Source organism: Alosa sapidissima, chromosome 1, assembly GCF_018492685.1.
Source record: "Alosa sapidissima isolate fAloSap1 chromosome 1, fAloSap1.pri, whole genome shotgun sequence".
Lineage (NCBI taxonomy): Eukaryota > Metazoa > Chordata > Actinopteri > Clupeiformes > Clupeidae > Alosa > Alosa sapidissima.
Window position 1 is genome coordinate 18,810,682 of NC_055957.1, and position 15,368 is coordinate 18,826,049.

At 41.8% G+C, this 15,368-nt stretch overlaps 1 long non-coding RNA gene across 1 annotated transcript in view; it reads left to right on the forward strand.

Annotated features, from left to right (window-relative positions):
• Positions 1-6,812: 6,812 nt before the first annotated feature.
• Positions 6,813-15,368, forward strand: part of LOC121720174 — a 20,464-nt gene continuing 11,908 nt past the window's right edge. The window contains exons 1-2 of the long non-coding RNA XR_006034472.1: positions 6,813-6,891; positions 7,317-7,318. This is a non-coding gene — a long non-coding RNA (uncharacterized LOC121720174). The remainder of the gene's footprint in view (positions 6,892-7,316; positions 7,319-15,368) is intronic.

Sequence of the window (15,368 nt, forward strand, 5' to 3'; positions counted from 1 at the left end):
TCTGAACTTTACTACTGTAACTGATGAAGAAATGGGAAGGAGAACATTTTGTGGAGCTTCAAATAGGTAAGGAGATAAGGAGAGAGTGAAGGTGTGTGGGTGGGAGGTCTCAGGGCTGATTTCATAGAGAAATGGACATTTCGTAATTGGTCATGTTGATGCTTTGATTTCCGGTGATGTCATCTTTTTTTGCAGCAGCAGCAGTGACGACCTTGTTTATGAACAGCCCGTCAATAAATAATGATTTGCTAAATTGCAGTCAAATGGGTACCAAAGAAATGTCTGTGTTTGAGGTTTGATAAGTTGTGTAAACATTAGTCATGCTATTTCAGATCTATAAATGCCATGTACTGTACGTATTTCGGGAACTGTGTTTCCATGTCTGTCAATGGTTTGTAAATGACATTATGGATGTTTGAAGAGAATGTCTCTGAACCATAAAAGTGAATGTAATTGTGTTGTATGAATGTTTTTGGGAAGTGGCTAATTACACAGGAATTGGTGTGGTATGTACAGTAAGCAGTTGATAAAAGAGAGCAGTCGAAGTTATGTAACTTTTAGAGACTATCTAGACATGTATTCATCATAACATAATTATACTGTTTATGTGTTCATATTCCTTTGATCACAGTCATTTTCGACTAATTTTCAACTTTGACTGCACTAAACATCTCAGTAAAAGCCTCAACAGTAAATGTATATGATGAACTGGAGATGACCAACCAATGGTTGATTGGTTGACAACCAAAATTCTGTCTGCTCCCATTCCTTACTGAAGTAAGAATACGACAATAGTCAGGATGGTTTCAGGAAAACCATCATGGAAAAAAGAAACCCCTAATACAAAGACAAATTCTGCTATAAATATTCCTACAAGAAACCTGTCCAGTTCTCCAGAGACGTGGATTCAGACAGACCCCGTGAGAAGAGAAGAATCCTCTCCCTCTCAGAGTGGCCATCTGCCAGACCTGCTGAGGCTGGAGGTGTCATATAGGCCCACTGACATTTGCCTTTTGGCGCAAAAACAGCGTCAGTCTGTCTCTAATCTTAATTCCATTTCTTCCCTCGCAGGGCAGGCTCCAGTGTGCATTGTGTGGTATGCTGTGTGGGGGATAATGTAATTCACTCTTGAGGTTTAGACTCTGCCCACACCTCCCTGACCAAAATTCGTGAGACAACCTACTTGTCTCATCTTCTGTCCGCAGAGATGGTATACCAAGCATTACTTTCACATGCCTCTACTAACTTGTTTACATTGTGTACTAACTACTGTTTACATTGTGTCCTTGTGTTTGTGCTCCAATGACGGAATTTGTTGACTTGTTTTTGTTTTCGAATTTTAGGTTAAATCAATTCCTGACATTTCTCTCTGCTACACAGAGCCGTTCAAGGATTAGCCTGGTGGTTTGCACACAGGTAAAGTCCACGCATGCGAGATGAGTGTGACGTGAGTTTATGCCAAAGGAAATTATTCGGTCCTTTTGGAGTTATCAGTGATGTACAGGCTTAGCCTTGGCAAAGCTTGGCGCTGCCCTGCGTGCTGTGTGGGTGTGTGGTGTCCATGTGTCCATCCGTGTGGTCCTGAGGGGGTGAGCCTGCAGCAGATGGAGCTGCCCGCTCTACTGGGGGAGCGGAGAGGTGGCGTGGTGCAAGCAGACTCGCAGCTCTCCGAGGTTTCAGCCTCAGCTGCTCTTATCTGCTGTTCCTTTGATGCGGCGCAAGTCGGGGAGAGATAATACCTGAAGGTCACTCTCTGGGAAAGCTCCACAGTCAAACAACAGAGTCATCCATGGCGCTGGAAGTTGAAGGTCAGATGTTTGACAGAAAAAAAAACATCAGTTGTTTGGTGTAGTTTCAGGGACTTTTGCCACTGCTGACATCAGCAGTGTATCAACAAGACACATATTTGACTGTTTCTGTTCAGCTATGAGACAATGCGAGCAACAAGTTTGGTCAAATATGTTTGATTTTCAATTGAAATTTTCATTGCACAAAAATAACTTTTATTGCTTGAGTGTTCCTTGTGGTACGCGGTCAGCCTTCAAGATTTGCCTTGTCCCAGAAGTTTTCCTCGGGGTAGAGGTTGCGGCAGTAGCAGAGAACGCAAAGCCTCACTCTGGATGTGGGCTGGCTGTCTCCATAATGCATCGGGGCAGTCTGCGAGCCTTACGGCGTGTGTTCACGTGTAGGGTTAAGCCCTCGGTGGCCTGCGGACACCCTGAAAAGCAGACTCGTAATCATCACTGCTCACTGAGCAGAGCCACGAAGCCAACGTTGTGTCGCTCTGCACTGCCAGCACATTTCAGAGACACAGAACACACACGCACACACACACACACACACACACACAGAGAGAGAGAGAGTGGGCGAGAGAATGAGAAAAAGAGCAGGAGGGAGACTGCTATACACACACTGTGTGCAGCCGCAGCCGGATCAATCCATCAACCCTGCAGGCGCCAGCTCCCTTTCGGTCCCGGCAGAGGCCGTGGCAACAGTGCTGATCCACTCTGACATAGCGGAGCAAGGGAGAGAGAGACGAGTCTCGGAGAGAGGGGGAAAAAGAGTGAAGGAGGCATAGGAAAGAAAAGCAAACAAGTGATACAGACATTAGGATAAACAGAGAAATATAGAAGTGCAAAGCAAATAAAAGAGGAGATAACAAGGCAAGACAGATATGGGAGAGACTGAGAAAGAAATCGAAAAATGAAAGACAGTCATGCTTTGAGACGCTGCTAACTGAACAAAGCAACAGAAACGATCATATTCAGCAGAGCAGAAGCTGGAATGGGGCAGACAAGAGAGAGGAATAGAAAGCAGATCCGCACGATTCCACTGTCCCTGTGAAGTCATTTCATGCAGGAAAGCCTGCTGACACAGACACCCTCAGCACATTCATCACAACTCAAGGGGGAGCCATCTTGATGAAAAGGCAAATTATTATATCAAACGGGTACTGCTCTGTAAATTAGGCTCATTTAAACATGGAAAATGTACCTCATTAGCTTCCTATAGACGGTATCACACCCCATATTTCTAGATTACACTGAATTCAATGACTCGATTCATTCCCTTATAATATGTTGTTACAATAACAGAGTAGACTCTAAATGCCATTGTTTCAATTAAGGACCATGAAGCATGTTTCAACTTATTCCCCTCTCAGTATCTAACTTTGAATGGAATTTGAGCCGGTTAATTTTTAGTTGGAAAAATTATATTAGATAAAATGCTATTTGGCAGTTATATAGCCTATACAGTATAAAACATTGCCGGATCTAGAATAAGGCTGGGAGGGGCAATGCCCCCCCAAATATTTCTTCTGCCCCATCTAATTGGTCAATTTTAATTGACAGCTATTGAATCTGCCAATCACACTTTTCTAATTCGTCCCGTCTGAATTTCGAGGGTGCTGATTTGCGGGTTGGATAGTATAAATACCGGAGCAGCAGCGTTCCCCTAACATTCCATACTGTGTGCATCACTTGCTGTTTCATACTTCAGTAGAGGGCTTAGGTATATTTCCATAAAGGTTATAGGCATGTAATATAGATGCTTGTTGCTGGTTTAAATAAAGACCTTTAACTGTAGTGTTAGTGTTTGTATTATTCTCGTTTTGAATAAGGTTTGTTTTTAGCTAATGTGCATGTTAGCTTTCTAAGGTGATCTAGCCAGTTAGTTTGTTAACACTGGTCATTCCTTAAAGGAACATGCCACCCAATGTCAGTAGTAATATATGTTCTTACCTTAATTTTCACGAGTTGAGTCATACCTCTCCCATGTCGGTACATGCACTCAAACGCTCTGGTGCTCGGCGCGAATGTGTTAGCATGTTGCTATGCTAGCGGGCTCAGACGTAGCCATAGATAGAAGTAATCAAAAACATCCATGTTTTCCCTACTTAAATACAGTTGCACGAGTAGTTGATAAAAATGTGTAAGGTCACACAACATGAAACGTGGCGATTTTCCAAGCGAATAAACAGGAGAACTACAATGTGTGGCGCAATAGCACTTGGGAGTACTTCAACCTAGCGTAGTAATATTGTTAACACCTAATTATAGATCCTATCCACCACAGAGTTCAGCTGACCCCTCAGCCTCCCCCTCCCCCTCCGAGGCACACACACAGTCATTTCCGTAAATAGACAACCTGCCCTGCTGGCGTTAGTTTGAGCTGACTTAGCAAAGTAGCAGGTAGTGGTAAAGTAGATTGTGAACAATCATGGTTATAACATGCATTGTGAAGGGTTGTGATAACAAGCAGAAGTATTATAGTGATTTCATGTTTCATAGAAAATCGCCACGTTTCATGTTGTGTGACCTTACACATTTTTATCAACTACTCGTGCAACTGTATTTAAGTAGGGAAAACGTGGATGTTTTTGATTACTTCTATCTATGGCTACGTCTGAGCCCGCTAGCATAGCAACATGCTAACACATTCGCGCCCCGCACCAGAGCGTTTGAGTGGACATACCGACACGGGAGAGGTATGACTCAACTTGTGAAAGTTAAGGTAAGAACATATATTACTACTGACATTGGGTGGCGTGTTCCTTTAACTGTGTTATAAGCAGGGTGGGAATTTTTTACCCTATCATTGCCCGTTGCATTGGCCGTGATGTCCCTTTGAAAATCGGAGGTTCACAGACCACTGTGGCCTTGGTGCCCCTTTCTTTCTATATTCTGCTTTGCATCCGACTAGCGATTTTTATTTAGCCTATGGCCTGTCAAATTAAGCTTAGCATTCACAACACAAATTAATTTAGCCTATGTCTTTTACGCAGTGGAGAATGTGACAGCGCAAGGCAAGAAAGAAAGTGCGTCCAAATTTTATTAGGCTATTGATTGAATTGACATTGTTGTTTATTACCCAGACAGCAAAATATATTTGGGCCAGATTTGGTCCAGATCTGCATTAGCATTTGGCGCAGATCCACTAAACGGACCTGCCCCGGGGTCATTTCTTCCAACGGGCCAATACCGGAACAGGTTGGAATTACGGATCAGAGACAGATCTGGGCCAGAACTGGCCCAGTACAGTTTTATTGCAATGGCATTTGGTGCGGATCTGGCCCAGACTCATATTCTACATCTGGGGCTCATCTGGCCCTGGCCTGTGATTCATATTTAAGCTATCAGAGAATTACCACACAATTTGTAATTTTCAAAATAGTTTTTTATTTTAAAAAGGCAAAAGAGAACAGTGTGTCCGCTAGCCAAACCTTAGGCCTACAACATAACACAAACCAATATGTGAAATGTAAGCGTAATGTGTCTTTTTGAATTTTTGCAACCATTTTCATTGGCGTATGTTGATAAACAAACTCCGCCAAAACGCACTGAAAGAAAATGTCATGTTAACATAGTCCGTTGCATCTAACCGGCTGATGTCCAATGATGATAACGACGGCGCTCAGCTGTGTCGGAGGATGTAAGATTACTGGCAGTCTGGGGAGCACTGAAAGCACAGAACAGTTGGGCGATCCTGCAGATCAGCAGCCCGGTGGACTTTGACAGCAACAGTTTGTTTCGTGAGAGTTCTTCGACGTTAGCTAGGCGACTCAATCCATACTGCAGGGCAGGCTGCTAGCATGGCAGCTCGCAGGTCAGCAGCAGTTCCTTGGTCGCGGCAGGGGCAGATCTCTCGCAGAGTAGGCTGTCCTGAGAAATATTTTTGAGCAGACGGTGAATTGCAGCGCCGTTCACAGATGGATGTCAGAGGACCAGGGCAAAAACTAGCTCAATACGTTAACGTTAGGCATCAACCTGCGATTCTTCCTCACTGCTCCTGTGAGACGTACAAAAAGCAAAGAAACAAAGAGATTCAACATCCAAAGATTATTTATTTTATAAAAGTAGAATAGTATGCCAACGCATTGCATTCTTTATTCAGTTTGATAGGCAATCGCCAGCGGCAGCGACAATTCTTGTGGACCTTCGATAAAAAGCCTATATTGTTTACTGCCAAGTTTTTCCACTCTAAATCCATTTTAAACAGGCTTAAAAAAAAAACGCTGCCCGGCCGGCTATGCAATACCTGCAGTGCTACTAGCAGCAAGGCTACAGACAAGTGCATGGGCGTACCTATGTTCCCCGGGTCCTATGTTCCCCGATTTGTATGGGACCGGGGAACGACCCTTTTTTAAAACCCTAACCATAACCCTAACCCTAATCCTATCCCTAACCCCGAGCGGGGAACATAGGACCCGGGGAACATAGGACCTGGGGAACATAAGGATGACCCCAGCGCGAACATGGTTACGAATTTGCAGCTAACACACAATGGACACGATATTCAGCTATTTTGGTGAATAATCTCAGCCTAAAACCATATGTTCACATTAGTTGTGGATGCATGTTTAAAAGAACTTAGACTACCAGCTAACCGTAGCTACCTAGCTTGTCTGGCACGTTTCAGGTTGTCAGAATTTCAGAGTAAACTAAGTTTGTAAACTTTCATGTTTAATACAGGCCTAAATATTTAACAGACTAAGATGACATCAACACCAGTTTACTTTTAAAGTGATACTTGTATAATGCACTTACCAATAATCACAAAGACGGTGCAGCCAGCAGTCTTCCACTCTGCATAATCAGATAACGTAGTTTCAGGTTTATGTGGGGGGAAAGTGTTCCGTTAGTTGTGGCGCGTCAGGTCTGCGCAGCTCCTACGGATCCGGCCCACACCCACCAGGCGGACTCAATTCAGTTGTGGCGCGTCTGGTCTGCGAAGCTGCCCCGGATAGGCGCCGCACCGGCTGGATGGACTGTCAAAGTTAGAAGCTACAGACAAGTCTGGCGCAAAGGTGGTGCAGATCTGCATAGTGAGTGCGACTGCTGCGCGTATCTGCTGATTCAAAAACGGATCTGGCACAGATGTAAATGCTGTGTGGGTATTGCTATCCTCCTTATTATAGTTTGACCAACATTCTAATCTGTTCCCTGTTATATTTTAAAAATGATGTTGTTCTTGTATTTGTGTGTTTGTGTGTGTGTTATCTGACATACACGCTACAGGCTACTGTACTTGTTTGCACCGGTGTTAGTCAAGCGAGCGGGTGTGTCAACGACAACGGTAAGTTAGGGCTGTCTGCCAATACATAGCCTATCCCAAAAAAGGCCAGAGTAAAACAGTGTGATATTCCCTTTGCCCTTCAGCATGTACATGTTTTCCCCTTTGGTTTGTAGATCAGCTATGCCATCCACAAATACGAAGCTTTTTCATTGCAGTCTAGGCAAAATAATTAGCCATACAAACTGGCAACTGGTGACCAGGCTTTCAAAGGCGGATTTTACTGTGTAAAATAGCATTAGCTGTTAGGATATTACCCAGGATATTGTCACAGCTAACCTAGTGTCGTGGAAAAACCGGTCCACTTCCGAATCCACTGAACAATTTATCACTTAACTACTTACTAATTAGCACTCTGGAACAAAGCGTCCGAAGGAGACAATGCAGACAGGAGATCTCTGAAGACTGTTGATCTTTATTCACCGTATTGCAGTGATAGTCCAGCCTAAACGATGTCCAGACCAGGTGTCAAGCAATAGGGTGATGTGAGATGTCATCAGATGGCGGCCCCCGATGAGATCTAAAATCAAAATGGATGCGGCCTATCTTTTATACTCCTTAACCTTGAAGTTGGGCCTTCTCGCCACCCTCGAAAGACACCTGTTGGCCTATCAGCATCCACCAAGGTTACTGATATTGGTGGGACCCCTTGTCATATCATGCATAAAAATTATATGCAAAACTGTCTGATTCTGTTTTTTTCCAGTTACCATTACCTCATCCTCTCGCTCTTGACCGTCTAGGCCCAGTGTCACTGTGCACTCATTCACCCCACTCTTTGACACCTGGTCTGGTCTGCTTAAGATGTGTACAGGCCTTGAAGTCTCATAATAATTGCAGTAATATCAAAGTTTATAAAAAAAACATACATGCATCCTTTAAGTCATAGAAATCCACCACACTAGCTTCTGTAATCTTTCAACCAAAGTTAGGAGTCATTTTGAATAAGGGTGTGCCGCACGCACGGACAGTCACATGCTGTAGGCTATAAGTCACCATCACTGACTGTTAGGCTAATTGGGCTACCAATCTTGCAGTCGCAATAAACAATGGATCCGAGACATTTTCCTGTTCCTATATTCTGTTTATGTAGGCTAATGTATTTGTGAATGTAGCCTGCACAATGCAAAGAAATAAAAGATAAACTGGTGCATTTCCATACTCATAGAAAACATTGCGATCACTTATCTCTTCTATGATCTCATCCCAGAAAGATTTTCTTTGACTTGTTAGTTTTTTGAACATTTATTTTATCTAATGACATAGCAAACATGATATATTGAATCCACATATCCTTGTACTTGCGAAACTATTTTTCAGCATTCACGCTCCTCTTAAAGTAACAGGCACTCAATTAGATTTACACACCAAATGTGATGATATAACTAATAATTGTGGTGTAAAAGTGTAGCCTAATAATTTAAATATCAATATGATGTAATCAAATTACTAAATATGTTGAGCTATTAGTAATCATGCAGATCATAGAATACTATAAATAAATATCAATATAAATGTATAGTTTATATGAATTCTAAAATATGATAAAGAAACCTATGACAACCATCACTTTCTATGTGTGTGTGTGTGTGTGTGGAATCGCAAAAAAATCGCAATAGTATCGAAATCGAGATTCTTCACTTGCTATTGGTATTGAAACAATAATGTTGGTATCGTGACAAGGAGTTGTGGATGTGTCCCCACCAAAGCTGAGATCAAACCTACGCCCTTGGTATAGGCAAGCACAGTCGCCTTTACAGTAAAAAAAAATACAGTGTAAATCCTCTGTAAAGACTGACAACTGTTCATAATAGTTACTGACAAAGTACATTCTACAGAAAAATGAGCAGTCATCTACTATTCTATCAATTTATTATCAAGGAATCTATTTTGTTTCTAAACGTCATACTGAATTTTAGCTATTATTTCAATTTATATTTTAGTTGTAGCTTATTTTCATTTGCTACTTGAGGGTCATTGGGGTAGGCTAATTCCTGTCCTGTCCTACAACATATCTATACAGAAAGAGTATATTAATGCCTTAGTTTTTGCAATTCCTATGATATCTGATGGCAAAACCAAAAAGTATGTGAATTATGCTACTTAGCAAGCTTAAAACTCAAAATTGAGCTTGGTAAACGAAATATTTGAATTTAGCACCCTCAAATTGTGTGAAATAGCCCCTTTACCGACTTTTCCTCAAATTTGCCAACAGGACTTTTTCTGAAAGTTTGTTAGCTATCTGCTCTCCCTCTATCACAGTGTGTTTAAATTGTTCAATACATGATTTCATAACAGGCCAAATGCAAAATAAATGTTACAAATATCGCCTAGATATCTGTAAATATTAAAATCAGCTGACTAAGAGTCAAAGTAGCCTTAATGATCACAAAATGCTAAGCATGCATGTAGACTATTTGAGTTTCTTAAAGCTGATAGCTGAACTGTGCTTAAATTGTTCAATACATGATTTCATAACAGGCCACATAGAAAATAAATGTTAAATATAGCCTATACATCTGTAAATATTAAAATCAGTTCTATGATTAACAGTTGTATGTAATATGTCATGTTTGCTATTAAATAAGGGTTTTATGGTGAAAAGTAAGGCATTTGTGAAACTGAGCAGTTTTGTTGCGTAGTGTAAATGTTGTGTGTGTGTGTCTTGGGGGGGGGGAGGTATTCATTGTTCCCACCCCAAATTTATTTGCCCCCCCCCCCCCCAATCTAAGCAGCCTAGATCCGGGCCTGGTATAAAAACTGAATTATATATTGGAAAACTGAAAACAGATTTTTGCAAGGACCAACAACAGTTCCAGTCAAGCTTGTTAACTGACCATATCAGAGTGAGACACAGTATATCACTTTGATATATTCAGAAACTCAATGCTGTGAAAATTGTTATTAATTTTTCAGTTCCACTGGGTACAGAGAGTGTTTTTTTTTTTCTTATTTCCTATTTCACCTAATGCCATCCTTACACCAGAAGACTTTGAAAAGATTTAGAAAAGATGTTTGAAAGACTATAGTGTCAGACACTCTCACATCTAAGTCATATTGAGTTGTAAGACACAGACTAGTCACAGACTATGATTTTGCAACAACTAGGGATCTTGCAGGGTCACTACTATTTAAGGGTGCAACTAGATTCCTTTAAATTATTAAATAATTTTTTATTGTGCAATAGGTATCAACAGTAACAGATAGTATACTTATATATTTTAAGTATACAAGACTTGTGTGATATTGACATGTTTGATATTATGCCATGACTAGGAAAAGACTGACTCGGACTGACTTAAAACTGCTAAGATTGGCGCCTTAGACTAAATGACCTAGTCGATGGGAGCACACCATGACTCCAGTAAAACTCCCATGATTTCTTTCCGACTTTCCGAATTTTAGTCCCTGATTGTGAAATCGCTTGAAAATTGTATGGTGTAAGGCTGGCATAAATTGTGTTTCACCGAGAAGTGCCATTGCTACTCCAAAGCTACAGAAAACAGCTTAAATTGGACATTGACAAAAAATTAAGAAAATCATGGATCAACAGCAAATATCGCATTAATGAATTGCCAGCCAACCTGCAATACATGTTGATTTCACTTTGTAGTGTAGATATGATAAGAGAATGACTGTAGCCTTATCAATTAATAAAAACATCATAAAAGTGTGTATGCTTCCACAAACAATGGCTATTGTCTGACAACTATGATTTCATTCTTTGATTACCTCATCAACAAACTGTACCTGGATGTGGCAGTGTGGATACTGACTAACAGATTATTTTGGTTTTTTGATAGGCAGAAATAAAAAGAACAGAAAAAGAAATAGAAATTGTGTTCTGTATTCTGATGGGAGGATCAGGTTTGGGTACATACAGTATATTCACAATATCTATTCTCATATTGTTGGCCATTACATTAAAAATGGTCGGATAAAAATGTATCATGACAATTTGGGGATTATAATTTTTTATGTATAATATAATAATCCATCATAGCAAAATGTAATTTTACATTTTTATAACCACAATATAGCATTCCTTCCTTTAAAAGTTTTCCTTTTGACAATGTCTGGATATGTATCTGTAAGTGTAGATGGGCATCAGACATTTGAAGCTTGTACAAAATGAGAACCAAACACAAATCAAATCAGTCAATAATTGAACGGTATTTATTGTAATTCATTTTCTCTTACCCTCTTACTGCACTCCCCCCCCCCCCCTCTCTCTCTCTCTCTCTCTCTCTCTCCCTCTCTCTCTGCATCCTGTCTGATATCATAGCCAAATTAGCATTAGCTGTAATTAAATGTTATTATGACAGCACATTTTAATAGCATGCCTGTTTTCTGTAATATGATTGCTGAGTGTCTCTAATGGATAGGGAAATTGCTGTCACTGTGAGGTTAAATCTTAATTGGCAAAATAGACCCCATACCAGGCACAAGACATTGGCTGAAAAGGGTTCTCTGTGTCAGGCTGTCTGTCCCACTCCCAACCCTCAGCCCTTTTCAAAATGCTATTACAGGCCCAGCAGTTAATGGGCCCAGTGAAAGTCAGGTATTTTCTTTTTATAGAATTTCTGTTGACTCAAACTAATGTGTTTCTGAAATAGGATTGTTGTAGTGCCATTAGGCTTTTTCCTGACGACATTCCTTGCATATACCAAAACAACCCTGTGGTAATGATGCAAATCATTTTTCATGCTTTACTAAGTGACTTGTTTTTCTTTTTGTGGAAGTCATGCTAATCGATCACACAGACAAGGGAACTTCATGGAAAGTACATTTTAAACTTCTAATTGTTGTCATCATATAATGAAATAACAGTTAATGAAGCATATATTATCTTACAAAGTCAGAGGACAGACAAATGGAAGAATCACTTTAACAGTCAGTCAATTAAGCTGCAAGAAAATGAAGAAAATAATAAATTTTAACCAAGGTTTAGTTTACTTAATTCCAATTACATTTCCATCATTGTGCTTTGGGTATCAGTTCTAATAATCTTGTCATTGTTATCAACATTGGCGATGAACATGAAATCTAAGTTTAGGTGAGTGGGTGATACGTGTAACTTTCTCTAAGGATCCTGGTTGTTCTGCCAATCCACCAATACACCCTTTGTAAATCAACCGAGCTCAACAATAAAAATCAAGTGTGCCGCTGCACGGCTCTTCACAAAGCTTAAACTGGCAAGACATAAATCTCTCTCACTCTCACTCATGCCGACTACCTAACCTTGCACTTTCTCAAAGGCCATAAAATTAAATAACTATTGATTTATCGACCGCTGACTCATATTCATAAACTTTTAGATCGGCAAAGTTATGAGAGAGCCACTACAGCTGGCCCACCAGCGGCTGATTTCAGTGATTGAGGAACTACAGTAAGTCTCTAAGCAAAGCTTGCCTGAGGAGGATTTTAGGTGGCCTTACCCCCTTTGTGTCTGTGTGTGTGTGTGTGTGTCTGTGTGTGTGTCTGTGTGCGTGTATGTGTGTGTGAGAGAGAGAGAGAGAGATTGAGAGAATCAAGGGCCCATTATTCTCATCTCATCAGAAACGATAGACGCCCTGCGTTCTGCCCGGCCCATTAAGTCCCACATCGAAGAAGCTGCAAAACAGCCGGCTAGTTAGATTATCCGTTTAACTCGTTTAGAGTTCCCGTGATGCGGCTACTCCCAGCCTCGCCGGAGACACGGCGGCCCACACAACAAACGCTGACCCTGCTTATGAGTGGTGAAATTGCATGCGAACGAAAACATCCTGTTTTACGATGCCTCCGCGGTGTAATGCTGGACGCTCGGCCACTCGCAGCCACTCCCTCGGCCGTTCTCCCGCTGCTTAATGGACAACAGCGAGCCGAGCAAAACGCCTGACTGCTGCGCTGGCCTGGCCGGGCTGGGCTGGGCTGCGGGACATGTGCTGCCAGCTGGTGTCCTTAGGTCTTATGACCCATCTGAAAATGTGTTTCTCACTTTGATTATGTATGCTGGTTACTGTGTGTGTGTGTGTGTGTGTGTTTATGTGTGTGTGTGTGTGTATGAAGGAGAGACAAAGAGAGAGAGAGGTAAGGAAAGTTTAGAAAGGAAAGGACACAGATTTGTAGCATTTGTCTGTGTATATCTCTGGTCATTCCACTGGGACGCACTAGTTCATCTCATAGCCAAAAAATGTGTCTTCCAGGTTAATTAAACAGTCCAGACCCCTGCAGGCTGCAGCACTGAAGCTTGTGACTGTCCGAGTTCTGCATTTCTTCTATGAAGAGAGACCAAGACGCTCTCCTTCTCCAAAACGGCTGATGAGCAAAACCCTGCAGTGCAAAATATTTCAACATTACCTGGAGCCTGCTTGGTCCCCAGAGCTCTGTTACAGGGCAAGCAGAAAGAGGCAGATTAAATGGCTATCACAGATGAGTAGTGCAGCCTGATCATATCCTGCACATTGATTTTTATGGGGAAGCACAGAGTTTGGGGTGCAATTATAGAGTTAGCTTGGTCTCAGTCCAGTTAGTGGCTCCCCTGGCTCGTATTAATAACAACACTGACTATGTCTATTCCGTAGTACTTGAAAAAGGTGTGCTTTCATGACCCTCAAAGGAAAGCAAGGCCTAATGAACTAAACTGAACTGCTGCAAAAAGGGAGGAAATGCCCACGATTCTCCAAGTGATTATGTGTGATTTAAGATTAATTGAGATGTCCATATTTTGAGAAATTTCCACTTTCTCTGCCCGTAAGATCAGGCCGGCTATTCTTCCGCTGGTGAACTCTTTTATGTCATGCCTTTGATCTCCCATTCAGGGAGGCTATGGCCTGCTAACATAGTCACAGGGAGAGTAGCTCTGGACAGACTCTAATTAGGATGGTCGGAAGAACACTAAAGTCCTCCCACAGCCACCCCGACTTCTCGTCTGCCAAGGGAAGTAAAAGAGAGAGTGAGAGGGCGAGAGAGGAAAAAAAGGAGAGAGAGGGATGAAGAGATTTCTCAGCACTTCTCTGGAAATGGAGAAAACAAGTATATCCCAAATGCCCCCAAGACACTGAACAGCCTGACAAGCTGCCGCATTGTGTGGCAACACAACCAATACCTTGTCCTGGTATCTCAGGGTAATGCCGTATTTTAAACCCACCGCACAACTCAAAGGCAAACAAAAAAAAAAAGAAAAAGAGGCAGATCCCTAAGTAAAACAGAAGCATATATACCTCATTTTCTTATCACCACACTGGCATCTGGAGGTATTTAGGCAACAATAAATATATAAACATAGCAGGACAGTCAGTCAAGAGACCAGACTCTTGATTCAACATCCTCTTCTCTATCGCCATTGCTCAAGAGAATTAAAAGAAAAGACAATTAAAAGAAAAGAGGAAGAGAATTAAAGCACCAGTCGAGCTGTGAGGGCTTCATAATAAAAGAGAAAAGGCAGCCATAGGTGCGTGGCACAGAGTAGCATTTACTGAACCAGCCAGGGACACACAAACACAAATTAGAATATAGGAGCACACATCGCCTGGGAAGCATATGTACAGTCTTGACCAGATGAAATACTGGGCAGGACAGATATCTGGACAGGGCAATGGGCCTTTGCATCTAGTTTGACACTGAAAGCTTCAATGGATTTGTCAGGGAGGAGGTTCACCGACAGCTGGGTGCGGATCCTATTAGGTGACCCAATGTGATGAATGGCAGTTGGCTGCCAAGGAGCTTTGATGAACAGCGCTGAGCTGAACCGGGCTGGGTGGAGGGCCAGGCTTGATTGATTGATGGATGGGCCAATTGATAGCAGATAAATGGCAGTGGGGGGCTGTAAGTCACGCCCAAGTCTGCATCAGGGATCTAATATTTCAGAATAATTTGTCAGAGATGCATTTGGCCTCTGGGGCCAGGGAACATTCCTGCTGCCAAACTGCACTGCCCTCTTTTGTGGTGCAGATCGAGAGGAGGGACAGCGTAGTCTCAATTCCTCACCCAGGACAGCCCGACAGACTGCACGTGATTTGTAACTTAATCTGTTGTGCATACTATCCATCAGTGCTTGACAAATTACACAGGGATCAGCCCATAACAGCTCATCATGAGATATTTCTTTTCATTTTTATCTTTATATTTTCTGTGTGAAGATATTCAAAGGTAGCTGTCGTGCAAATGACTGAAGTTGTCATGTTTGGCATTGCAGGCCAGCCGCCATGGAGGCTGAAGGTTGTGCATGTTTACTGTTTGAAAGGATAAGTTATTGCTTTGGAGGATTATAACAGGGTTTTATCAGTGGGATGAAAGGTTCAAAAGAGCAGTGA